Source organism: Scyliorhinus torazame, chromosome 16 (genome assembly GCF_047496885.1).
Source record: "Scyliorhinus torazame isolate Kashiwa2021f chromosome 16, sScyTor2.1, whole genome shotgun sequence".
Classification (NCBI taxonomy): Eukaryota; Metazoa; Chordata; class Chondrichthyes; order Carcharhiniformes; family Scyliorhinidae; genus Scyliorhinus; species Scyliorhinus torazame.
This window is the reverse complement of record NC_092722.1, coordinates 35,859,234-35,886,150: the sequence shown is the minus strand read 5'-3', so window position 1 is coordinate 35,886,150 and position 26,917 is coordinate 35,859,234. Positions and strand designations below refer to the sequence as shown.

General features: G+C 50.5%; 1 pseudogene; it reads left to right on the top strand.

Moving 5' to 3' along the window:
* The window catches only part of LOC140392710 (uncharacterized), an 80,931-nt pseudogene extending 61,513 nt beyond the window's left edge, over window positions 1-19,418 (top strand).
* The last annotated feature ends 7,499 nt before the right edge of the window (window positions 19,419-26,917 follow it).

Sequence of the window (26,917 nt, the reverse complement as noted above, 5' to 3'; positions counted from 1 at the left end):
CAGTCCTCCGGGACATCCCCTGAAGACAGCGAGGATCCAAAGATTTCTGTCAAGGCCTCAGCAATTTCCTCTCCAGCCTCCTTCAGTATTCTGGGGTAGATCCCATCCGGCCCTGGGGACTTATCTACCTTAATATTTTTTAAGACACCCAACACCTCGTCTTTTTGGATCACAATGTGACCCAGGCTATCTACACCCCCTTCTCCAGACTCAACATCTACCAATTCCTTCTCTTTGGTGAATACTGATGCAAAGTATTCATTTAGTACCTCGCCCATTTCCTCTGGCTCCACACATAGATTCCCTTGCCTATCCTTCAGTGGGCCAACCCTTTCCCTCGCTACCCTCTTGCTTTTTATGTAAGTGTAAAAAGCCTTGGGATTTTCCTTAACCCTATTTGCCAATGCCTTTTCATGACCCCTTCTAGCCCTCCTGACTCCTTGCTTAAGTTCCTTCCTACTTTCCTTATATGCCACACAGGCTTCGTCTGTTCCCAGCCTTTTAGCCCTGACAAATGCCTCCTTTTTCTTTTTGACGAGGCCTACAATATCACTCGTCATCCAAGGTTCCCGAAAATTGCCGTATTTATCTTTCTTCCTCACAGGAACATGCCTGTCCTGTATTCCTTTCAACTGACACTTGAAAGCCTCCCACATGTCAGATGTTGATTTGCCCTCAAACATCCGCCCCCAATCTATGTTCTTCAGTTCCCGCCTAATATTGTTATAATTAGCCTTCCCCCAATTTAGCACATTCATCCTCGGACCACTCTTATCCTTGTCCACCAGTACTTTAAAACTTACTGAATTGTGGTCACTGTTACCGAAATGCTCCCCTACTGAAACATCTACCACCTGGCCGGGCTCATTCCCCAATACCAGGTCCAGTACCGCCCCTTCCCTAGTTGGACTGTTTACCTAGTCACAGGTCCCATAGACACTGACTCTCACTGGGTCACAGGTCCCATAGACACTGACTCTCACTGGGTAACAGGTCCCACAGACACCGACTCTCACTGGGTCACAGGTCCCATAGACACTGACTCTCACTGGGTCACAGGTCCCACAGACACCGACTCTCACTGGGTCACAGGTCCCATAGACACTGACTCTCACTGGGTCCCAGGTCCCAGAGACACTGACGATCACTGGGTCACAGGTCCCATAGACACTGACTCTCACTGGGTCAGGTCCCATAGACACTGACTCTCACTGGGTCACATATCCCACAGACACCGACTCTCACTGGGTCAGGTCCCACAGACACTGACTCTCACTGGGTCACAGGTCCCATAGACACTGACTCCCACTGGGTCACAGGACCCAGAGACACCGACTCTCACTGGGTCACAGGTCCAATAGACACCGACTCTCACTTGGTCACAGGTCCCAGAGACACTGACTCTCACTGGGTAACAGGTCCCACAGACACCGACTCTCACTGGGTCACAGGTGCCATAGACACTGACTCTCACTGGGTAACAGGTCCCACAGACACCAACTCTCACTGGGTCACAGGTCCCATAGACACTGACTCTCACTGGGTCACAGGTCCCATAGACACTGACTCTCACTGGGTCACAGGTCCCATAGACACTGACTCTCACTGGGTCACAGGTCCCACAGACACCGACTCTCACTGGGTCACAGGTCCCATAGACACTGACTCTCACTGGGTAACAGGTCCCAGAGACACTGACTCTCCCTGGGTCACAGGTCCCATAGACACTGACTCTCACTGGGTCACAGGTCCCATAGACACTGACTCTCACTGGGTCACAGGTCCCATAGACACGGACTCTCACTGGGTCACAGGTCCCATATACACTGACTCCCACTGGGTCACAGGTCCCACAGACACTGACTCTCACTGGGTCACAGGTCCCATAGACACTGACTCTCACTGGGTCACAGGTCCCACAGACACGGACTCTCACTGGGTCACAGGTCCCATAGACACTGACTTGCTGGTGTGCGAATCCAATGGACAGTGACTCTCACTGGGGTACGGCAAACTTAAAGTCACCCTTGTCCCCGATGACCATTGGCTGCTTTCCCCTTTGAAGGGGAGATCTGACTGGTGGTGATTTAACCTGGATCACCTCGGGTGAGGGGCAAGTTAAGAAGGCCTTCATGAAGGTATGGTGTGTGTACACGTTGGTTGAAGACTGGCTTGGGTTTGGCCGTGAAGTCCCCCAGAGTCAAATCATGTTTTGACATTTGGTGTCTGGACTTGCAGGTGAATAGCAATGAGCCTGTGGATAATTTTGTTTTATTCATTGAATGTGAGTATCACTGGCACGTGTTGCCCATCCAATCAGTTGCTGTGGGGGTCTGGGCTCATATGTAGGCCCGACCAAAGGCATCAGTGAACCAGATGTGTCTTTATGTTCACATAATTAGACTTTTAATTCCAGAATTTTTATTGAACACAAATTTCACCATCTGCCACGCTGGGATTCGAACCCAGAGAATTACCCTGGCCTCTGGATTACTAATCCAGTGATAATACCTCTACACCACCACCACCTGGTTCCAGAGGATAGTCAATGCCTTCTTGAGGGAGAGAAGATGAATAGTTGAGGGTAAATTTTAAAATTCCTCCTTTATAATGTGCTCATTTCAAACCGATTCCTAGAAAAAGAGTGAGTGTAAATCATGTCCCTTAACCTGAGGCTTTACATCATTGGGGCTCTGCCGTTTTGTTCACTGTTTTATTTTGCTGATAGGTGGGATGAGATTATTAATGGTGTGAACACGGGTGCGGATTTTAAACTGCGCAGTCGAAAGGAGCAAGTCCAAATTCCCTTTGTGCAGAACCATCACGAGCTGCAGACAACTGCTCCTCGAGTCACCAGGAGGCAGTGGAGTCCGGCACACCGAAACGCCAACTGGCATGTGGACCGTGTGAGAGAGGAGGAGGTTGAGAGGACAGGTAGGTGACCACTGCTGCTGGTTATTTATTTCAATGTGATATTCACCGTCAGGGCAAGTTAGTAGTAAACCAGTCGTACTGGAGATGCCAGAGTCTGTGTGACTGAGCCAGCCAGTCTGGCGCGTAGAGGTTTACAGCACAGAAAGAGGCCCCGGGGTTTTTCTTCAAATCCCCTCTAAACCCTCTGCCCATTACCGTAAATCTGTGCCCCTTCTTATTGGCCCCTCTACTAAGGGGAAATGTTTCTTCCTATCGACCCTATCTATGTCCCTCAGAATTTTGTAACCTCACTCAGGTCCCTCCTCGGTCTCCAGGGGCTAGATTCTCTGTCCCGCTGCGCCACATTTCTGTCTCACCCCGCCGGCGGGATGCTCCGTTATGCCGGTCGGTCAATGGGGTTTCCCATTGTGGGGCAGCCCCACGCCGGAGGGAAACCCCCAGGCTACCGGCAAAATGGAGCATCCCACCGGCGGAAAATTCAGCCCTTGAGCTCTTAAGGAAAACAATCCCAGTTTAACCAGCCTCTCTTCATAGCAAAGAGGATGCTGAGGAGTGGGCTTATTGGGATCTTTCTGACTTTGCTAAGGAAGATGTGGAGAAGATATTTCGATATGTTTGGGGGGAGGTGGGGGAGAGCCCAAAACTACGGATCATTGCGTTCACGCATATATTATTGTATAAATTTCACTAGCTGCCATGGCGGGATACGAACCCAGAGCATTACCCTGGTCTCTGGATTACTCGTCCAGTGACAATACCGCCGCCTCCCTGGTAGTAGAGGATTATCAGTGCCTTCATGAGGAAGAGGGGGAGATGAATTGCTGAGGGGTAAATGTATAAATCCCTCCTTTCTAATGTGCTCATTTTAAACCAATTCCTGGATACAGAGTGAGTGTAAATCATCCCTCTTAACCTGTGGCTTTATATCATTGGGTCGCTGCCATTTTGTTCACTGTTTTGTTTGGGTTGACATTATTAATGATGTGAACTTGGGCCTAGCCACTCGGCCCCTCGAGCCTGGTCTGCCACCCAATAAGCCCATGGCTGACCTGATTTCTCCACCTTACTGTCTACCCCCTAAATCCTTTCGCCCTCTCACTTATCTATCCACCTCTACCTTAAAAATATTCAAAGACTGTTTCCACCCCCTTTTGAGGGGACGTAGGAATGTTATAAACCCAACAAGAAATTCAGGAGAAAGGTCTTTACCCAACCTCTTTCCAAATGAAGTCTTTTGAGGGCGTTAGCGTGGATACATTCGAAGGGGGGCTAGTTAAACACATTTGGAAGTACGGATTCATGGATCTGCCGATGAGGTGGGAGTATGGTTACTGGCAGCATGAATACAGCATTACGCAGCCTGGGCCGAATGGTCTATTTGGCTGTTTGTGTGTTGTAAATTCTTTATAAGGCAATGTGTTTTGCAATCAAAGCGTTTCCCAAAACATTTCACACATAATGAAATAACGGTCACTGTTATAATGTAGAAAATGTGTCAATTAATCCTCACACATGCCAGGTCCCACAAACAGCAATGAGATAAATCAGCAGATGATTTGTTCTTAACCAGACACTGGGGTGAACTCCACTGCTCTCCATTGACTGGAGCCATGGGATCATTGCACTCACCTGAATGCAGGCCTGAGAGTCGGCTTAATGTCCCTTTTGTTTTCTTTAAGTTCCCTTATCTTTGACTATTTCTGCAGTCTCCTCCAGTCTGAACTCTAACCCCACACCCCACCCCGCCTCGAATCATCGCTCCATTATTTATTTATTTGTCTGTTTATTTATTTATTTATTTCTCCTTTTTAAAATAAATTTAGAATACCCAATTCATTTTTTCCAATTAAGGGCCAATTTAGCGTGACCAGTCCACCTAGCCTGCACATCTTTGGGTTGTGGGGGCGAAACCCACGCGAACACGGGGAGAATGTGCAAACTCCACACGGACAGTGACCCAGAGCCGGGATCGAACCTGGGACCTCGGCGCCGTGAGGCAACAGGGCTAACCTAGCTTCGCTCCATTGCAAACTCGCTGATCTGAAGTCTTTGGCATTTTGAACCCTCTCTTTGACCCACACATTGGTGACAGAGTCTTCAGCCAATTCCTCAGTAACCCACACAATTGGTTTTGTTCTCTGTTTTTAAAGGAATTGCAGAAATAAGCTATGGAACTGTGGTTGTAAAATCTGCTGCAAACTCTTTTCCCCCCCCCCCCATGCTCACCGTCACCCTGACCCACACGTTTGGTATCACCGTGATCCGCCCCCCCACCCGTGCTTGGGATCGCCCTGTGCTGAGTTTGGCTGTGATGAATAGAGGCAGCTTTGAGATCTGGGTCAGTGCTTGGATCAGGTGCCGTTGATCCCATCCTTCTCTTTGCCTTTGATGGTTACTGAGTTCCTGTTGACAGTCAACAATGTAACAATGCCTCTTCTCGCTTCGATTGATCCAGGGAAGTATATATTTCAGAGACTATGGGTAAAGTGTAATTAAACTGCTTCAGGATTTCAGTCACTTCCTGCATTGGCTACAGCAGTCCTGATTAATTAAGAGAAAGTTAATAATTGACACATTGCAAAAGTGCTGCAAAAATGTCTTCATCCTGAGTTCATTTTTATGTCCCTCTCTTAACAATCTATCATCTTTTTCTTCTCTAATTCTTTCTGTCACTGTCACTCTTTCCTGCACCTCCCTTCTTTCCCTCGCCTTGCTCCCTCTTTCTCCTGTCTCGCACCTTCTTTCCCTCGTCTCGCTCCCTCTTTCCCCGTCTCGCTCCCTCTTTCCCCCTTCTCGCTCCCTCTTTCTCCTGTCTCGCACCTTCTTTCCCTCGTCTCGCTCCCTCTTTCCCCGTCTCGCTCCCTCTTTCCCCGTCTCGCTCCCTCTTTCCCCGTCTCGCTCCCTCTTTCCCCGTCTCGCTCCCTCTTTCCCCGTCTCGCTCCCTCTTTCCCCGTCTCGCTCCCTCTTTCCCTCGCCTTGCTCCCTCTTTTTCCTGTCTCGCACCTTCTTTCCCCCTTCTCGCTCCCTCTTTCCCCTGACTCGCTCCCTCTTTCCCCCTTCTCGCTCCCTCTTTCCCCGTCTCGCTCCCTCTTTCCCCCTTCTCGCTCCCTCTTTCTCCTGTCTCGCACCTTCTTTCCCTCGTCTCGCTCCCTCTTTACCCTGTCTCGCTCCCTCTTTCCCCGTCTCGCTCCCTCTTTCCCCGTCTCGCTCCCTCATTCCCCGTCTCGCACCCTCTTTCCCCCGTCTCGCTCCCTCTTTTCCCCGTCTCGCACCCTCTTTCCCCGTCACGCTCCCTCTTTCCCCGTCACGCTCCCTCTTTCCCCGTCTCGCTCCCTCTTTCCCCGTCTCGCTCCCTCATTCCCCGTCTCGCACCCTCTTTCCCCCGTCTCGCACCCTCTTTCTCCTGTCTCGCACCTTCTTTCCCCCTTCTCGCTCCCTCTTTCCCCGTCTCACTCCCTCTTTCCCCGTCTCGCTCCCTCTTTCCCCGTCTCGCTCCCTCTTTCCCCGTCTCACTCCCTCTTTCCCCCGTCTCTTTCCCCCTTCTCGTTCCCTCTTTCCCCGTCTCGCTCCCTCTTTCCCCGTCTCGCTCCCTCTTTCTCCTGTCTCGCTCCCTCTTTCCCCGTCTCGCTCCCTCTTTCCCCGTCTCACTCCCTCTTTCCCCCGTCTCTTTCCCCCTTCTCGTTCCCTCTTTCCCCGTCTCGCTCCCTCTTTCCCCGTCTCGCTCCCTCTTTCCCCGTCTCGCTCCCTCTTTCCCCGTCTCGCTCCCTCTTTCCCCGTCTCGCTCCCTCTTTCCCCGTCTCGCTCCCTCTTTCCCCGTCTCGCTCCCTCTTTCCCTCGCCTTGCTCCCTCTTTTTCCTGTCTCGCACCTTCTTTCCCCCTTCTCGTTCCCTCTTTCCCCTGACTCGCTCCCTCTTTCCCCCTTCTCGCTCCCTCTTTCCCCGTCTCGCTCCCTCTTTTCCCCCTTCTCGCTCCCTCTTTCCCCGTCTCGCTCCCTCTTTCCCTCGCCTTGCTCCCTCTTTCCCCCTTCTCGCTCCCTCTTTCCCCGTCTCGCTCCCTCTTTCCCCCTTCTCGCTCCCTCTTTCTCCTGTCTCGCACCTTCTTTCCCTCGTCTCGCTCCCTCTTTACCCGTCTCGCTCCCTCTTTCCCCGTCTCGCTCCCTCTTTCCCCGTCTCGCACCCTCTTTCCCCGTCTCGCACCCTCTTTCCCCGTCTCGCTCCCTCTTTCCCCGTCTCGCTCCCTCATTCCCCGTCTCGCACCCTCTTTCCCCGTCTCGCTCCCTCTTTCCCCGTCTCGCACCCTCTTTCCCCGTCTCGCTCCCTCTTTCCCCGTCTCGCTCCCTCATTCCCCGTCTCGCACCCTCTTTCCCCCGTCTCGCACCCTCTTTCTCCTGTCTCGCACCTTCTTTCCCCGTCTCGCTCCCTCTTTCCCCGTCTCACTCCCTCTTTCCCCGTCTCGCTCCCTCTTTCCCCGTCTCGCTCCCTCTTTCCCCGTCTCACTCCCTCTTTCCCCCGTCTCTTTCCCCCTTCTCGCTCCCTCTTTCCCCGTCTCACTCCCTCTTTCCCCGTCTCGCTCCCTCTTTCCCCCGTCTCTTTCCCCCTTCTCGCTCCCTCTTTCCCCGTCTCGCTCCCTCTTTCCCCGTCTCGCTCCCTCTTTCCCCGTCTCACTCCCTCTTTCCCCCGTCTCTTTCCCCCTTCTCGCTCCCTCTTTCTCCGTCTCGCTCCCTCTTTCCCCCGTCTCTTTCCCCGTCTCGCTCCCTCTTTCCCCGTCTCACTCCCTCTTTCCCCGTCTCACTCCCTCTTTCCCCGTCTCGCTCCCTCTTTCTCCTGTCTCGCTCCTTCTTTCCCCCGTCTCGCTCCCTCTTTCCCCGTCTCGCTCCCTCTTTCCCCCGTCTCGCTCCCTCTTTACCCCGTCTCGCTCCCTCTTTACCCCGTCTCGCTCCCTCTTTCCCCGTCTCGCTCCCTCTTTACCCCGTCTCGCCCCCGTCTCGCTCCCTCTTTCCCCGTCTCGCTCCCTCTTTCCCCGTCTCGCTCCCTCTTTCCCCGTCTCGCTCCCTCTTTCCCCGTCTCGCTCCCTCTTTCCCCGTCTCGCTCCCTCTTTCCCCGTCTCGCTCCCTCTTTCCCGCGTCTCGCTCCCTCTTTCCCGCGTCTCGCTCCCTCTTTCCCCGTCTTGCTCCCTCTTTTCATCTGTCTCGCTCCTCCCTCTTTCCCCTTCTCGCTCCCTCTATCCCCGTCTCGCTCCCTCTGTCCCTGTCTCGCTCCCTCTTTCCCCATCTCGCTCCCTCTTTCCCCTGACTCGCTCCCTCTTTCCCCGTCTTGCTCCCTCTTTTCATCTGTCTCGCTCCTCCCTCTTTCCCCGTCTCGCTCCCTCTTTCCCCGTCTCGCTCCCTCTTTCCCCGTCTCGCTCCCTCTTTCCCCGTCTCGCTCCCTCTTTCCCCGTCTCGCTCCCTCTTTCCCCGTCTCGCTCCCTCTTTCCCCGTCTCGCTCCCTCTTTCCCCGCCTCGATCCCTCTTTCCCCGCCTCGCTCCCTCTTTCCCCGTCTCGCTCCCTCTTTCCCCGTCTCGCTCCCTCTTTCCCTGTCTCGCTCCCTCTTTTCCCCGTCTCACTCCCTCTTTTCCCCCGTCTCGCTCCCTCTTTTCCCCCGTCTCGCTCCCTCTTTTCCCCCGTCTCGCTCCCTCTTTTCCCCGTCTCGCTCCCTCTTTCCCCCGTCTCGCTCCCTCTTTTCCCCCGTCCCGCTCCCTCTTTTCCCCCGTCTCGCTCCCTCTTTTCCCCCTTCTCGCTCCCTCTTTCCCCCTTCTTGCTCACCCGCTTTCCCCCTTCTTGCTCACCCTCTTTCCCCTTTCTTGCTCACCAAATTTCACCCCCCTCCCCGTCTTGCCTCCCCCTTTTGCCTCCTTGTTGTCTCCCTGTTACATTTGGGTGACTTGTGTTGCCACCTGCTGGCCTTCGGTTGTTTTGCAGTCTGACCATTTCAGCTTTGGTCTTGATTTTAGACAATGAGTTGGATGATGTGGGTAGAAATGATGCTGAGAGACTGTTACTTCACGCAAAGTCACCCAGGGGAAAGCAGATAGCACAAGAACCACTGGTGAGTACCCTGACAGTGTGAGGAATTTATTGAGTTACTACACCAACTCCACCTCAAAAAACGGCGAAATGGGCTAAATATTCTGGGATTTATCGTAAGTGACTTTGAAACGACAATTCTTTTCCAACAGCCAAGTTCAAGGGCCCGCTGATACTACAATCGGAAATTAAAACATTTTTGCACTGTTCACAACACAAACATTTCTTTAATGGCAGTCAGATAGAAAACTGCCCATGAAAAAGTCCTTGGGGCACCTCATAGAGCATTGTAATGTTTTACTCTGTTAATGGTGCTATGTGAATGCAGGTTGTTGTTTGGTGTGTCTGTACGTACGTGCGTGCGTGTGTGCGTGCGTGTGTGTGTAACCACTAGGCGGTGGGTTCCCAGGCCCCCGTCCTACCTGGAAGTGGTCGCGGGTTTGGAAGGTAGTCTCTAAAGAGCCTTTGTGAGTTCCTGCAGTCCATCTTGTAGCTGTTACACACGGCTGCCACTGTTCGTTGGTGGTGGGGTAGTTGGAGCTGCACTAATCCAGGCAAGTGGAGAGTATTCCAATACACTCCTGACTTGTGCCTTGTAGATGGTGGACAGGCTTTGAGGGGGTTAGGAGGGGCGTTACTCACCACAGAATTCCCAGCATCTGACCAACTTTTGTAGCCACTGTGTTTGTATGGCTAGTCCAGTTCTGTTTCTGGTCAATGGTAACTCCCATTCATGACTTACAAGCTTTGTGTCAGGCCATTTGGAACTTGAAAAAGCTTGACCAGGTTAAGCTTCCACAGTCCGAGAGACTTCAGTAATAAAAGATTGGCAACACAAACTTTGCATTCATATAGCGCCTTTTAGGTAAGATGTCCCACGGTGCTTTGTTAGGAGTATTGGTGAACAGAATCTGACACCGAGTCTCACACGGGGATATTCAGGCAGGTGAACAAAAGCTGGGTCAGAGAGGGTTTGAGGAACATACGGGTTAGGACCAGGAACAGGCCATTCGGCCCCTTGAACCTGCTCCCCCATTCAATAAGACCATGGCTGTCCAGCTGAACTCGTGCCTGGTTCCACCCCTGCCAAGCCCACCCCCCCCATCTCCATAATCCTAGATTCCCTCCCTTGAATATATTCCATGACCCAAACTCCACTGTTCTCTGAGGAGGCGGGTGGGGGGAGAATTCCGAAGACCCTGGGAGTGATTTTGCGCAATGGGTACAAACGGCGTCTTGAGCGGAGAATTTCACGACAATTGGAAAATGGGATTTTTTTTTGCCGGCGAGATCGCGTTTTTCCGATTTTCCCCCTCCCCTTGCCGATGAGGTCACATGGTTCCTGCCCAGAAAGTGCGTGGAGAGAGTGGACCATGCCCATGCCCCCAGGCAGTGCCAGGGGCGAGCCTTCTGGGGAGCTCCGTTGAGGGGGGGGGGGTTCCGCTTATGTGTGTGTGTGTGTTGGTGATGGGGGGGGGGGCTTTCCCAACATGGCTGTGCAACTGGAGAGCGACACACCGGTACTCTTCCACCCCCCCCAGCCAGCGCTCTGCACCAAATGATAACCTCCGCCCTCTCTGAGAGAACAAATTCCTCCTCACCTCCATCTGAAGTGGGAGAGACCCCTTATTTTGAGACTGTGCCCCTCGTTCTGGATTCTCCCCACCGAGGGGGGAACGGTTCTTCCTCGCGCCATCTAATCCCCCCCCCCCCCCTCGTAACCTGACACGATTTCAATAAGATCAAATCTCATTCTTCTTTCCGACACTCTTTGGACTTTGGGAGGAGTGATTGGTTAGGGAGATTGGGGATAGCTGAAGATACAGCCTCCAATGGCGGAGGAATTAAAATGGGGGGGTGGGTAAGAGATCAGAATTGGAGAGGTGCGGGATCTCAGAGGGTTGTAGGACTGGAGGAGGTGACCAAGATGGGGAGTGTTTACTGCAGGTATGAAGAGTAACAACAAATTAATAAGATATAGATTGTTACCATTTGTTGTTTGAAGGAACTGCCTAATACAATCATTGTAAGAATATATTTGTTATATTCCAGTTATATATTCACTTGCTTATGTATTATCCACTAAATTCTCCTGTTGGGTAAAAGTTCGAATAAGGTCTGCTCTTTAGATCTTTTTGAAGGTGTGACTGTGGCAAAACCAATTTACCGAACAGTTTCCTATTCATTCTCCTCGATTTCCTATCAGAAGTTCACTTGCTTAAAAGAGCCAGTGAGGAGGGAGACCCACGGTGCGCTCAACCCGCCCACGCGGAGGCTGAAATATCGAAACTGCAGTCGCTAGAATGAGAAAGGACCCAACAATGCAACTTTATGTCGAGCTGTTTGATTATTTTCCCGTTGAAAAGCAGTTATCCGCTGCCGCCGCGACTTGTCTTTTGTTTCTGTCCCGGCTCAGATCTGATTTCATCGATATTTAATTGGTCCACAATTCTGTGCCATGCGTTTAACTCCCTCTCCAAACTCTCCACCTCATTACCTCTCTCCTCCTTTGAACGCTTTTAAAAAAATAAATTTGGAGGAGCCAATTCATTTTTTCCAATCAAGGGGCAATTTAGCGTGGCCAATCCACCTACCCTGCACATCTTTGGGTTGTGGGGGCAAAACCCACGCAAACACGAGGAGAATGTGCAAACTCCACATGGCCAGTGACCCAGGGCCGGGATCGAATGTGGGACCTCGGCGCCGAGAGACAGCAGTGCTAACCACTGCGCCCCCGTGCTGCCCCTCCTTTGGAAGATTTTGACCACTGAGCCTAATATCTCCTTATGTGTGGCTCAGTGGCAGCTGCAGACAGGAGAGGGTGTAACTCTTGCCAGAGAGAGTCCAGCCATTGTCTCCATGGTACAGGCCAAGAGTCCAGCCACCCTTCACTATTTTTCAATGTCTCTTTCCTCCTTCCCGAGAATATTCCTGGGCTCAGACGCACAACTCCTGTACATAACTCCCACTTACAAGTAGGCACAACCACTCCTTCCCAAAGTCCAGCGCCTCCAAGGCTGTCAAACAACAACATCAACACTTGACATCTATGCACCTCACTCCAGAGAGGCGTAAGGGAAAAACAGACATATCTTAGATTTCCATGTCAAGGGAAAGTCAAAGAAGCATGAGATCAATGGCGGCCATGATCCCGGATCCGATGAAAAATGCTTCAGGGAACGCTGACTTCCAGCAGATCTCCGGCCACAGAGTGGTCGTCACTTTTCCCGGCTCTCGGTAGTCAGGCCCAGGTGCAGGTTTTGATCCAAATTGTTTCTTCAGATCCCAGATATCGATCAGGACCCGGCTCAGGACCCCAATAACCAGGGAGAAGATGAGTTTGAAGAAGCTGAACTCGAGAGGCCTGGTTTCACAGGGAAGGCAGCGGGGCTGAAGGAGCAGCAGCTCCTCGGTAAATCAGATCCTGAGGTAGGTGGGAGGCTGAAGCAGAATTCTTTTCCCCAAAAAGCCACAGATCCACGGAGTTTAATCTTTAATGAAGCAACATGGTTTGCAGGTCGAATATCCTTTATCCGTACATTTAAAAACATCCAAAAGCCAAACTTTAAAAAAAAAATTTAGAGTACCCAATTCATTTTTTCAAATTAAGAGGCAATTTAGCGTGGCCAATCCACCTACCCTGCACATCTTTTGGATTGTGGGGGCGAAACCCACGCAAACACGGGGAGAATGTGCAAAGTCCACACGGACAGTGACCCAGAGCCGGGATCGAACCTGGGACCTCAGGGCCGTGAGACAGCAGTGCTAACCACTGCGCCACGTGCTGCCTGCAAATGTTTTTTTTTGAATGGCGATACAGTTAATTTGTATGTGATAAAGGCAAGTAATATTATTTACCGGTGTAATAAGTCTTAACAAGTAAGAACTAACGTGTGAGAACTGGCAAAGGGAGAAACAAGCTATTATATACAGACCATAGCTGGCCTAGGCTTAGGCTTTTGTAACATAAGTAACCTAGGCTGACTGTAGTTTAGGGGAGGTGGTGGTGGCGTAGTGGCATTGTCACATGACGAGTAATCCAGAGACCCAGGGTACTGCCCGAGAGTCCTCGGTTCAAATCCCACCCACCACGGCAGATGATCTGATTTCAGTACAGATCTGGAATTAAAAGTCTTAAAAACCCATCGGGTTCACTATTGTCCTTCAGCGAAGGAAATCTGACATCCTGACCTAGCCTGGCCTACATGTGACTCCAGACCAGTCAGTTCAAGGACAATTAGGGATGGCCACATCCCATCAAGGAAGTTTGAAACAAAAATACACAGTAGACCCGGAAATATCTGAAAACCAAAATGCCATCAGCCGAGGATTTCCCATAGTGGATACTCGACCGGCACAGCATATCATTTTCTTTTGTGCTTCCTGTGGAACGTGTTTGGATTCACTGTGATTCTCTTCAGAGGGGAGCTCCAGTCTCTGCTGCGCCAATCCAATATGATGAGGATGAAGCCTTTACAACGGAGCAGGTGAAAGGCAGCAGCTCACAGCTGTGTGCTGTGCCTCACGTAGCAGGCCTGCTCAACCACACTGGAGATGGCTGCTTGAAACGCTGATTTATTTATATTGTGAGATTTGAGATAAGGCAGCTCGTTGTTCCCACTGCTGACTCCCAGCTTGCCTGTTCCTTCCCAAAGGCTTGCGGAAGACTGTGGAGCATAAACAGCGCTGAATTTCAATTCCTTTCTCAAACCATTGAATAAAGTGAGCAATTTATGCGTGTCTACTTCCATTTCTCTTTCCTTTTCTACATGCGGTCCTCCCTACCAGCACCCCCACATTCACCTGCCCCTGCGCCAGTTTAGCTCAGCTGGCTGGACAGCTGGTTCGTGATCCAGAGCGAGGCCAGCAGCGTGGGTTGAATTCCCGTTTCAGCAGCCGCTATTTATGAAGGCCCCGCCTTCTCAACCTTGCCCCTCGCCTGAGCTGTGGCGACCGTCAGGTCAAAATCACCACCAGTGGGTGCGGCACAGCGCAGTGGTTAGCACTGCTGCCTCGCGGCGCCGAGCACCCGGGTTCGACCCCGGCCCCAGGTCGCTGTCCGTGTGGAGTTTGCACATTCTCCCCGTGTTTGCGTGGGTTTCACCCCCCCCCAGAACCCAAAGATGTGCAGGGGAGGTGGATTGGCCATGCTGAATTGCCCCTTAATTGGAATTTTATTTTTAAACATCACCACCAGTCGGCTCTGCCCCCTCAAACGGGAAAACAGCCGATGGTCAAGTGGGACTGTGGCAACTTTGCTTTCACCCTCTCTGTTCCCCACCCTCTTGTGGCTGGAATCCAATTAAGCCAGGCCCCTCTCTCTGACTTCAATCAGTGATTGATTGGGTGTGCAATGGTTAATGCTGGTATATTCATGGCCACAAATTCTTTCCAGTTTAGTGACTGTGGAGGTTTGAGAGATGAACCTAAGAAGCATAATATAATTTTAGGATAATATTGTATTGTTTCTTCTCTCCCTTGTCTAACTCCAGGCCGTCAATGTTGCCAGTAAGGAAGGGGATGAGGCCGTGGACGAATATCAGGAAGATCAGGAGGCCGAGAATGTAAGCACCACCCGAGACGTTATTGTTTTTCAGACGACAGCCAGTGCCTGGTGGAGGCTTTTTTTCTGCTTGGTTGTCATGAAGGGGGCTGAGGTACCCTGCATCTGGCGTTTCTAGCGCCAACCATTAGCCACCCCAGCTATAGTCAGACCCCCATGATCGTGCCATCAGAACTCTGTGTTTAAAAAATATGTACCAAAAAAAAGGTTACAAGTTGTAATGATTCAGCATTCTGAACTAATTCCTCGCGGTTAGTCCACATCTCTGCAGGGCTTCATTCCAACAGTTCAAAACACTATAAATGAGAAGAATCTCAGGGAAAGGTGCGGGGATTCTTTAGCAGATCTGGGAGCAAGCTCTCCTTCAATTTAAATATCCACCCACATTAACCCTTGTGGTCCACCTTAAACCCAATTAGCATGTTTCATAAGCCAGTATGTTAGACCATGATGTTTTGCCAGTGTCTAGTATATTCTGGTATATTTTGTTCTTTGGTGACGAGTGCCTGGAAAGTGTTGCCAGGGTAGGTTGTGGAAGCAGATACATTAACTGAGTTCAAAAGGCATCCAGACAAACACGGGTATGGAGGGAGACGGCACAAGGAAGTGCTGAGGGCTCTGGCAAAGGTTGGTAGCATGACCGGCACAGGCTTGGAGGGCCGAAGGGCCTCCTGTATTGCTCTTTGTTCTTCCTGAACCAGAGTTAAGAAGACCCTTGGCTGCTTTTATTTACTGGACTCTATATTGACGAGTTCAGAAGTATTTGAAATTCAATTAATTGATTCCGGCTCTCGAACAGGAGAAAACAAATCGCAGGCTGTCCTTAACCCTGCAACGCTATTTGAATGGAATTTTAAAACAATATTGAGTTCTGATGGATTGAGGACCTTGGCGTTAGTTAAGTGAGGCCATGAACAGGGGGAATGGCCTGACTGAAGTAGGAAATGGATTGGAATGGATGATTGCTAAGATGATTTGTCCCCAAAACGTGAGGGAGAAAATATTTTAAGGCCTGAGAGAAGTGCTCTGGACTTGGTATGGAGGTGTGCGATTTAGCCCAAATTAATTTGGCAGAGATGTGTTAGCAAACCAGAGGCGAGATTATCAATGAGGGATCTTTAAATACGTGGTGGGTGGGATTTCAAAAAGAATGAATTCTCAGAAGGTCCAAGGGGTTAGCGCAAAGGATAGAATTCTGCCGCAAATTAGAGAGACTGATCCGAGACTGAAACTTGAAAGGCATGATAAAGCTGCAACTGGGGAATCTCGAAAATGTGGTGGAGAACTGCAAAGGAGATTAGACGAGTATTTTTGTAAAAACTAGCAGGTGGGACCATTTTACGAACCAGTAAAATGTGGGAAAATAGTTTGAAAACATAGGGTTATTAAGGTGTGGTGAACCAGACTTCTCCAAATGGTTTTTTCAATTCATTCACGGGACTTGGGTGGCGAAGGCAAGCTGAGGGATTTGGGGGTCCTCGTTCATGAGTCACAGAAAACTAGCATGCAGGTACAGCAGATAATAAAGAAAGAAATGGAATGTTGACATTGAGAGCTAAAGGATTAGAGTAAGGAAAGGGTGGCGCAGTGGTTAGCACTGGGTTCAATCTCGGCCCCGGGCCACTCTCCACGTGGGGTTTGCACATTCTCCCCATGTCTGCGTGGGACTCACCCCCACAACCCAAAGCTGTGCAGGGTAGGTCGATTGGCCACACTAAATTGCCCCTTAATTGGAAAAATCTTTTAAAAAATAAGGAAGGGTTGTTGCAACTATACAAGGTATTGGTGAGACCACAGCTAGAGTATTGTGCACAGTTTTGGTCCCCTTATTTGAGGAAAGATGTAGCGGCATTGGAGGCAGTTCAGAGGAGGTTCTCTAGGTTGATTCCAGAGATGAGGGGCGTCATTCTCCGACCCCCGCCGGGTCGGAGAATGGCCGTTGGCCGCCGTGAATCCCGCCCCCGCTGAAGTCTCCGGTACCAGAGATTGGGCGGGGGCGGGAATCGGGCCGCGCCGGTTGGCGGGACCCCCTGCTCAATTCTCCGGCCCAGATGGGCCGAAGTCCCGCCCAGAAATTGTCTGTCCCACCGGCGTAAATCAAAGCTGGTATTTACCGGCGGGACCAGGTGGCGTGGGCGGGCTCCGGCGTCCTGGGGGGGGCGCGGGGCGATCTGACTCCGGGGGGGTGCCCCCACGGTGGCCTGGCCCGCGATCGGGGCCCACCGATCCGCGGGCGGGCCTGTGCCGTGGGGGCACTCTTTCGCCTCCGCCACGGTCTCCACCATGGCGGAGGCGGAAGAGACTCTCCCCACTGCGCATGCGCGGGAAACTGTCGGCTGACGCTCCCGCGCATGCGCTGCATTTCCGCGCCAGCTGGCGGGGCAACAAACGCCATTTCCGCCAGCTGGCGGGGCAACAAACGCCATTTCCGCCAGCTGGCGGGCCGGAAATCCCTCCGGCGTCGGCCTAGCCCCTCAATGTTGGGGCTCGGCTCCCAAAGATGCGGAGCATTCCGCACCTTTGGGCTGGCGCGATGCCCATCTGATTGGCGCCGTTTTTGGCGCCAGTCGGCGGACATCGCGCCGTTGGGGGAGAATTTCGCTCGAGGGGTTTGTCATATGACGAGAGATTGAGCAGTTTAGGCCTATACTCTTTAGAGTTTAGAAGAATGAGGGGAGATCAAATTGAGGTGTATAAGATGATAAATGGTATGGAGAAAGTAGACGTGGAACAGATGGGGCATTCTCTTGTGGGGCATTCCAGAACTGGAGGTCACAGTCTTAGGATACGAAATAGCAAATTTAAAACAGAGTTGAGGAGAAATTACTTCTCTCAAAAGGTTGTGACTCAGTAGAATTTGCTACCTCAGTGTGCGGTGATGCTGGGGCAGTGAGTAAATTCAAGGAGGGAGTTAGACGGTTTGGTAATGGGTTGCAGAGTTATGGAGAACGGGCAGGATGGTGGAGTTAAGGCCAGGATGAGATCGGCCATGATCGAATGGCGGAGCAGACCCGATGGGCCAAATGGCCTAATTCTGCTCCTATATCTTATGAAGCACACTGTCCATGAAAAGAGCACTAGGTAAATAGAGTTGCATAGTTCAGTCAGGTAATGGCACTCATCACGTTGTGGTTGGATGAACTTGGGGGTTGCCACTTGCATTGCTTCCTTTTTAATGGCGTGTGTGCTTCTTGAGACAGGAGGACAACGGAGGGGAGATGGAGGATGACCCTGAAGATCCTCACCTCATTCGCCAGGATGCCAATGGGGATGATGCTGGGCTCGCAGATGATGAAGGCAATAAAGAAGATGATTACTGAATCCGGACAGGGACAGAATTCGTGGTATGAACTTGGGGCAGTTTTCGTTCCAGACGTGAGGAGTTGGCAAGACGCGTTGAAGAACTGAAGCTGTTGATGGGGCTGAGATCCTGTCTCTGCGGATTTTATTTTTGTGTTTAATCATGAAATGTAAGATGGGCTGACCTCTGGTATCTAAACTTTAATTTTTCCCAAACTGCATTTAACTGCCGCACCGGTCACACTGACTTTGCCCAGTTGATGATATTTGACGGAAATATTGATGAAGGGAGATGCTTTGAGTTGCCTGTCCAAATTAATTGTGTTAAGGGTGATGGACTGTGGTGAACATTCAATTCCAGAGTCTTAGTGGTCACAGAGCATCTGAAGACTGTCGCATTAATGACACCACTAGCAAGGTGAATTAAACAGATAATTCAGCAAGTGATGAGGGCATTACGGTGATGAATGTATAGTATGTTGACTGTGCATTTCTCTATAGCCCCAGATGTATGCATATTGGATTTATTTTTATTATCAGTTCCAGAAAGCTTCATGTGACTCCCACACGTTCCCTGCAACTGATCCTGTGGAATTTGAAGAAAGTTCAATCCCATGGAGTCAATGGTACCATATCACATAATGAGCAGCAGAAATTGTGCTTTTCCATTTACCATATTGATGACCATAAACGTCATTCTGCATGCACAGACCTAAGCTCCTGTTTACCACTAATTCAAAAGAACGGGACTCCTCATTTCCTTCGGTCTTCCTTTGCTTCCCAGAATCTACCAGCTTTTAAGCCGAGACTTAGTGTCCCTTAATTACTGCTTCTTCATTGACATCCCCACTTCTCTTTCCAAGAGACACCCGATGTCCATCTGGGTTTCTTCATTGAAACCTTAGCCGTAGAACCCCCCTGCCGAGTGATTTGTGCCAACAGCGCAAACTCACCACCATCTCTCGTTAATCCTGTCCTCGCGTGGCAGGGGAATGTCGCATAATCAACTGGTGGAGCTGGACGGAGAACTCCAGGATCTGGACAGGAGCAAGAGATTCTGTTCAAGCCCTTGACACAGTTGGGTACGTTTATCCATCTCTCGAGTCCTCGGGCAGAACGGTAAGTGAGGCAGTGACTGACCCCATTTTTACAACAGAGATCTAACCAAACTGTTTTAATAGCTCTTCCTAATAATGTTGGAGGAGGACATTATTTTTTTAAATGCGTCAAATTCCCCAGATTGTGGCCAGTGGCTGTGACACTCGGGTAAGTATCAGATCCTGAATGAGAAACACGTTGCACTCTCACGTATCTGCGTGTGCCAGACACACGGAATACATCATTATGCACAAAATTCTAATTTGGAGACCAAAACTAGGTGCCTTCTGCAGCTCTTGTGGAGCTGATACCGTCTCACAGTAACACAACTTTGCAGATCCTCCAACATCAGTGTTTAGAATCTCAGACATTTTATGCTTTGTAATTTCTGTGTGCAAGGTCCAAATTTTGAGATTTTTTTTACACCTGAAATAAAACGTCACTGATGTCAGTGTACAGTCTGTTGAGAATCATTGTGCATGTTATTATAAGTGAGTGTGATGCATTGTAACAATCTTTCCAATGCCACACCACTTGATAAAGTTCATCAATATTTTCTCCTCTAAGCTGGGGAAGAATATCAAAGCCAGGACAAGGTTAAAGAATAAAAGGGGCAATCAGAAAACTTCAGAGGGATATTGGAGAGAAAAATAGAATGGCATTTTCTGTAAGTATTAAGTGAACAGTTCAGGTTGATGTGAGGGGCTGGGGGCAAGCTTCAGCCAAGCTGCTAGATAAAGACATTGGGCAGGATTTAACTAAATGGGAACAAAGTCCCATAGCGAGCACATTTAGCCACGTGTTTCCCAGCGCTCACACTGCCGAAAAACACAAAGCTATAAAATGGCACCGGGTTAGCGAGGGAGCCTCAGTGGGGAACGCATGGCCACGGCCGGACATAGCCCCATTTTGTGCACTGAGGAGCTCCACTTGCCAGAGTGTAGCGAGAGATCAGGATGCTATTTTTAAATGGCGTCCCGATCTCTTGCTACACTATGGGAGGATCCCCGCCCTCCCACAATACTGGCACAGGGCACACCTGGCCTGATCACCGCCGTGAAAAAAATGTCAGCTTGGCACCTTGGCAATGCCACCTGGGCACTGGCAGTGCCAAACTGGCACCCAGGTGTCACTGCCCAGGTGGCACCAGCAGTATCAGGATACCACCTTGCCCAAAGGGCATGCGCGTGGGCGCTTCCAATCCTCTGGAAACCCCCACGAGTGCCGTTCCAACTGATCCTCATTTGTGGAGACCAGCACTGAACGGTGATCGCCTGAGGTCTCCGAGGGGAAGGGGATCGATCCCAGTGCCTCGGTCACCTCGATAATCTGCGAATGAGGCTGGCTGTCTCACTTTAATATGCAGAAATGCCTAAAAGTGATGCCGTCCACAAGGGGCGGGATTTACACAGCAATCTCACGCGGCATTGCAAGTCGATTCGGGGAGCGGGGTCTCCCTGCTTCTATCGACCGTGCTGCACCACAGCGAGCTGCTTTTTGGGCGCAGTGTGGCAGGTCAATCGCACCCTTGCCTCAGCTTTCACAGAGAAGGTAGAAATTGGGATTGAAGGACGAAGAGAAGTTGACCTAGAACCAGAGCTATGGGTCAGAGGATAGAGCAGCTGTTGAACAGGTAGAGATAGTATGCAGCGAGTCTGTGAGGAAGGATAGACAGTTGATAGGGCAAAGTTGCACTCAGTGGAATGGGTTAAAGTGTGTCTGTTTCAATGCAAGGACTGTCAGGAATAAGGGAGATGAACTTAGAGCATGGATCAGTACTTGGAACTACAATGTTGTGGCCATTACGGAGACATGGATTTCACAGGGGCAGTAATGGTTGTTAGATGTTCCAGGATTTAGATGTTTTCAGAAGAATAGGGAGGGAGGTAAAAGAGGAGGGAGCGTGGCACTGTTAATTAGGGAGTGCATCACAGCTACAGAAAAGGAGGTAGTTGAGGAGGGTTTGTCTACTGGGTCAGTATGGGTAGAAGTCAGAAACAAGAAAGGAGCAGTCACTTTATTGGGAGTTTTCTATCGACCTCCCAATAGCAGCAGAGAGATAGAGGAACAGATTGGGCAGCAGATCTTGGAAAGCTGCAGAAGTAACAGTTGTCATGGGTGACTTCAACTTTCCTAATATTGACTGGAACCTCTTTACTGCAAATGGTTTGGATGGTGCAGATTTTATCAGGTGTGTACAGGAAGGTTTCCTGACTCAATATATAGATAGGCCGACTAGGGGGAAGGCCATATTGGACTTGGTGCTCGGCAACGAACCAGGCCAGGTGTCAGATGTCTAGGTGGGAGAGCATTTCGGTGACAGTGACCACAACTCCTTGACCTTTACCATAGTCATGGAAAGGGATAGGAACAGACAGTATGGGAAAGTATTTAATTGGGGGAGGGCAAATTATACTGCTATTAGACAGGAGCTGAGGAGCATAATGCACAACAGTAATGTGGGGGTTGTTTAAGGAACACTTGCTGCGAGTGCTGGATAGTTTTGTCCCACTGAGACGAGGAAGGAATGGTAAGGTGAAGGAGGAGCCTTGGATGACAAGAGAAGTGGAACTTCTAGTCAAGAGGAAGAAGGAAGCTTACGTAAGGTTGAGGAAGCAAGGATTCGGCATGGCTCTAGAGGGTTACAAGGTCGCCAGGAAGGAACTGAAAAATGAACTCAGGAGAGGTAGAAGGGGGCATGAAAAAGCCCTGGCACGAAGGATTAGGAATACCCCAAGGCGTTCTACACTTATGTGAGAAATAGGATGATCAGAGTGAGAGTCGGGCCGATCAGGGATAGTGGAGGGAACTTGCGCCTAGAGTCTGAGGAGATGGGGGAGGCCCTAAATGAATATTTTGCTTCAGTATTCACTAGAGAGAGGGGCCTTGTTGCTCATGAGAACAGTGTGAACCAGGTTAATAGACTCAAACGGGTTGATATTAAGAAGGAGGATGTGCTGGAAATTTTGAAAAGCATCAGGATAGATAAGTCCCCTGGGCCTGATGGGATATAGCCAAGGTTACTACGGGAATTAAGGGAAGAGATTGGTGCGGCGTTGGTGATGATCTTTGCATCATCTGGGGCTGGTTTAGAACAGGGCTAAGTAGCTGGCTTTGAAAGCAGACCAAGGCAGGCCAGCAGCGGTTCAATTCCCATACCAGCCTCTCCGGACAGGCGACGGAATGTGGCGACTAGGGGCTTTTCACAGTAACTTCATTTGAAGCCTACTTGTGACAAGCAATTTTCATTTCATTTCATTTCCTCACTCTCCACTGGAATAGTACCAGATGATTTGAGGGAGGCGAATGTTTTTCCCCTGTTCAAGAAAGGAAATAGGGAAATCCCTGGGATTTACAGACCCATCAGTCTTACGTCTGTGGTGAGCAAAATATTGGAAAGGATTCTGAGAGATAGGATTTATGATTATTTAGAAAAACAAAGTTTGATTAAAGATAGTCAGCATGGCTTTGTGAGGGGCAGGTCATACCTCACAAGCCTCATTGAATTCTTTGAGGATGTGACGAGACACATTGATGAAGGTCGGGCAGTGGATGTGGTGTATATGGATTTCAGTACGGCATTTGATCAGGTTCCCCATGGTAGGCTCATTCAGAAAGTTAGGGGGCATGGGATACAGTGGAATTTGGCTGTCTGGATACAGAATTGGCTTGCCAAAAGAAGAAAGCGAGTGGTAGTGGATGGAAAGTATTCCGCCTGGAGGTCGGTGACCAGTGGTGTCCCGCAGCGATCTGTTCTAGGACCTCTGCTCTTTGTGGTTTTTATAAATGACTTGGATGAGGAAGTGGGCGGGTGGGTTAGTAAGTTTGCTGCTGACACGAAGGTTGGGGGAGTTGTAGATAGTGTTGAGGGCTGTTGCAGGTTACAACAGAACATTGACAGGATGCAGAGCTGGGCTGAGAAGTGGCAGATGGAGTTCAACCTTGATAAATGTGAAATGATTCATTTTGGAAGGTTGAATTTGAATGCTGAATACAGGGTTATAGGCAGGATTCTTGGAAGTGTGGAGGAACAGAGGGATCTTGGGGTCCACATACATAGATCCCTCAAAGTTGCCACCCAGGTTGATAGGGTTGTTAAGAAGGCGTATGGTTTGTTGGCTTTCATTAACAGGGGGATTGAGTTTAAGAGCCGCGAGGATTTGCTGCAACTTTATAAAACCCTAGTTAGACCACACTTGGAATATTCTGTCCAGTTCTGGTCGCCTCATTATAGGAAGAATGTGGATGCTTTGGAGAGGGTACAGAGGAGATTTACCAGGATGCTGCCTGGACTGGAGGGCATGTCTAATGAAGAAAGATTGAGGGAGCTAGGGCTTTTCTCACTGGAGCGAAGAAGGAAGAAAGGTGACTTGATAGAGGTGTACAAGGTGATGAGAGGCAAGGATAGAGTGGATAGCCAGAGACTTTTCCCCAGAGCAGAAATGGCTGTCACGAGGGGACATAATTTTAAGGTGATTGGAGGAAGGTATAGGGGAGAGTTCTTTACACAGAGGTTGGTTCTTTACACAGAGAGTGGTGGGTGTGTGGAATGCACTGCCAGCAGAGGTGGTAGAGTCAGAGTCATTAGGGACATTTAAGCGATTCTTGGACAGGTACCTGGACAGCAGTACATTGAAGGGGTGTAGGTTAGGTTGACCTTAGATTAGGATAAATGGTCAGCACAACATCGTGGACTGAAGGGTCTGTCCTGTGCTGTACTGTTCTATGTTCTAATTGGTGCTAAAGAAGTTACTGAAATTGACGCAAATAAATAACTGGGACCTGATGGTTTAGACCTGAAGCTCCTGAGAGAAGAAAGTGAAGGAAATGAAGATTTGTGCTTGAAGACCAGAAAACAAAAGGTCATGGGGAATCCACCTTCAAAACGGCAGAAAATTATAGGCCAGATTTTCTTAAGTCAGTTGTTAGTGGAATCTATAATCAAAGAAACACGAGTTAATCGGGGCCAATAGGGTGGGGAAAAAAGCATCAAGTTCCTCACCAGATATATGAGGGATTGCAATTGTGAAGAAAGATTTGAGAAGCTGGGTCTTTTTTCTCCTAGAACTATGAAAGTTAAACCTGACTTGGGTTTTTCAACATGTGAAAGTTGTTATATTGGTCCCTTGTTCCCTTATATTTGGTCCCTGGTTCCCTAAGATTGTTCCCTTTATTTGACAGAATGCCATGAATTTAATATAAGAATTAAAGATGGTTATGATGAAATTGAGTTATTTCTGTCCAGTCTGGTCTCAATCTAAAGGCTGAGTTTGGATTTGTAGATATTGTTTTATTTTATTTCAAATAGCTTGCAAGCCAGACTCTGATAACAGCAGGACCAACACTGTTCCTGAGATCCCCAGAGCAAGTGAACAAAGGGAGCACAGCATCTGGTTTCATACAGATGGATTCAGCCTCAAGTTTTACATACCCACGACCAAATAAGGTAATGGTGACAAATATAAGATCCTTATAGGTCCTTTTCCCACATTCCTTGACCTGGCCAAGTAACCTGACCTCCACAACCACTGATCGTGATAGGCCCATTACACATTCCTCCCCTTGGGCCCATTTCTCCCAGCATCCTTTGCAGCATCATTTGTGCCAAGAACTGGTCCTAATAGTTACCCATCCCCCTCTCGCCATGCTTTACCCAATTTCCCTGTTCACTCCCTGCAACCCGAATTAATGTCCATAATGCACTATTCTAACTGGTCATCCCAGTCTAATGCTCTTTTCTTTAGTTCAATTCCTCAGTTAGAATGTGGAGTTCTCTATATTTGCCATCTAGCTAAGAGGATGGGGTGGGCGAGAGACAGGTTATCCAGTAAGAGGAGACATTGTCCTGCCCAAAGGCCTGAAACCAGCCTGACCCAAAACAAGCGAGTTTCTTTGTTTGGTCAGTCTGTTGTCTTACAAACGTCTTCTGGGGGCCGGTAAGTTCCAGTGGCTGGGCAGCTGGTTCGCGATGCAGAGGGAGACCGACGGCGCCGATTCAATTCCCGTACTGGCTGAGGTTGTTCATGAAAGCCCTGCCTTCTCTTCTTTTTAAAAATAATTTTTAATTACTGGCAGCCCAGTAGTACCCACAGAGGTTGGGCAGTGCCAGCCCCCCCCCCCCCCCCCCCCCCCCATCCCTACTCCGCTCCAGGAACACCCTTCTCACCCTCGGAGTCCCTCGCACCCACACAAACCCCATTATGCTCCTGTTGACCCGCCTAAAGAAGGCCTTCGGGATAAGAATGGGGAGGCACTGGAACAGGAACAAAAACCTTGGGAGCACCGTCATTTTGACTGACTGCACCCTACCCGCCAGGGACAGCGGCAACGCATCCCACCTCTTAAACTCCTCCTCTATTTACTCCACTAGCCTCGTGAAATTAAGTCTATGCAGGGCCCCCCAGCTCCTGACCACCTGGACCCCCAAATACCTGAAGCTCCTCTCCGCCCTTTTTAGTGGGAGCTCGCCAATCCCCCTCTCCTGGTCCCCTGCGTGAACCACGAACAACTCGCTCTTCCCCATGTTGAGCTTGTACCCCGAGCAATCCCCGAACTCCGTGAGGATCCTCATTACCTTCGGCATTCCCCCCACCGGTTCCGCCACATATAGCAGCAAGTCGTCCGCATAGAGCGACACCCTATGCTCCTCCCCACCCCGCATCAACCCCCTCCAGTTCCTCGACTTCCTCAGTGCCACAGCCAGGGGTTCAAACGCCAGTGCGAAGAGCAGGGGGGACAGGGCACACCCCTGCCTTGTCCCTCGATGCAACCGAAAGTACTCAGACCTCCTCTTGTTCGTGGCCACACTCGCCATCGGGACCTCGTACAACAGCCTAATTCACCTGACAAACTCCTCCCCAAAGCCGAACCTCTTTGGCACCTCCCACAAGTACCCCCACTCTACCCTATCAAAGGCCTTCTCAGCGTCCATCGCCACCACTATCTCCGCCTCCCCCTCCCTCACCGGCATCATAATAACGTTCAGGAGCCTCCGCACATTCGCGTTCAACTGCTTCCCCTTCACGAACCCCGTCTGGTCTTCGTGGATGACCTGCGGCACACAAGCCTCAATCCTCGTGGCTAAGACCTTCGCCAGCACCTTGGCATCTACATTTAGCAACGAAATCGGCCTGTAAGACCCACACTGTAGGGGATCCTTGTCCCGCTTCAGGATCAAGGAGATCAGTGTCTGGGACATAGTCGGGGGCAAAGCCTCCCCCTCCCTTGCCTCATTGAAGGTCCTAACCAGCAACGGGCCCAACAGGTACACATATTTTTTGTAGAATTCGACCGGTAAACCGTCCAGCTCCGGTGCCTTCCCCGCCTGCATGCTCCCTATCCCTTTGGCCAGCTCCTCCAGCCCAATCGGGGCCCCTAATCCCGCCACCAGTCCCTCCTCCACCTTCGGGAACATCAGTTGGTCCAGAAAGCGGCCCAACCCTCCCTCCTCCAGTGGGCACTCGGAACGATACAGTTCCTCATAAAAGTCCCTGAAGACCCCATTGATGCCAACCTCACTCCGCACCACACTCCCTCCCCTATCCTTAACTCCCCCGATCTCCCTAGCTGCATCCCGCTTCCGAAGCTGATGCGCCATATGCCTTTTCCCCATATTCATAAATCGCCCCGTGGGCCTTCCTCCACTGCACCTCCGCCTTCCTGGTGGTCAACAGGTCGAATTCGGCCTGGAGGCTACGCCTCTCCCTCAACAGTCCCTCTTCCGGCACCTCCGCGTACCTCCTGTCTACCCTCACCATATCCCCCACCAGCCTCTCCCTCTGCTCTCTCCTCCTTGTGGGCCCTAATGGAGATCAGCTCTCCCCTAACCACTGCCTTCAGCGCCTCCCAGACCATCCCCACTCAGACCTCCCTGTTATCGTTGGCCTCCAGGTATCTCGCTATGCTCCCTCGGACCCGCTCACTCACCTCCTCGTCCGCCAACAGCCCCACCTTCAAGCGC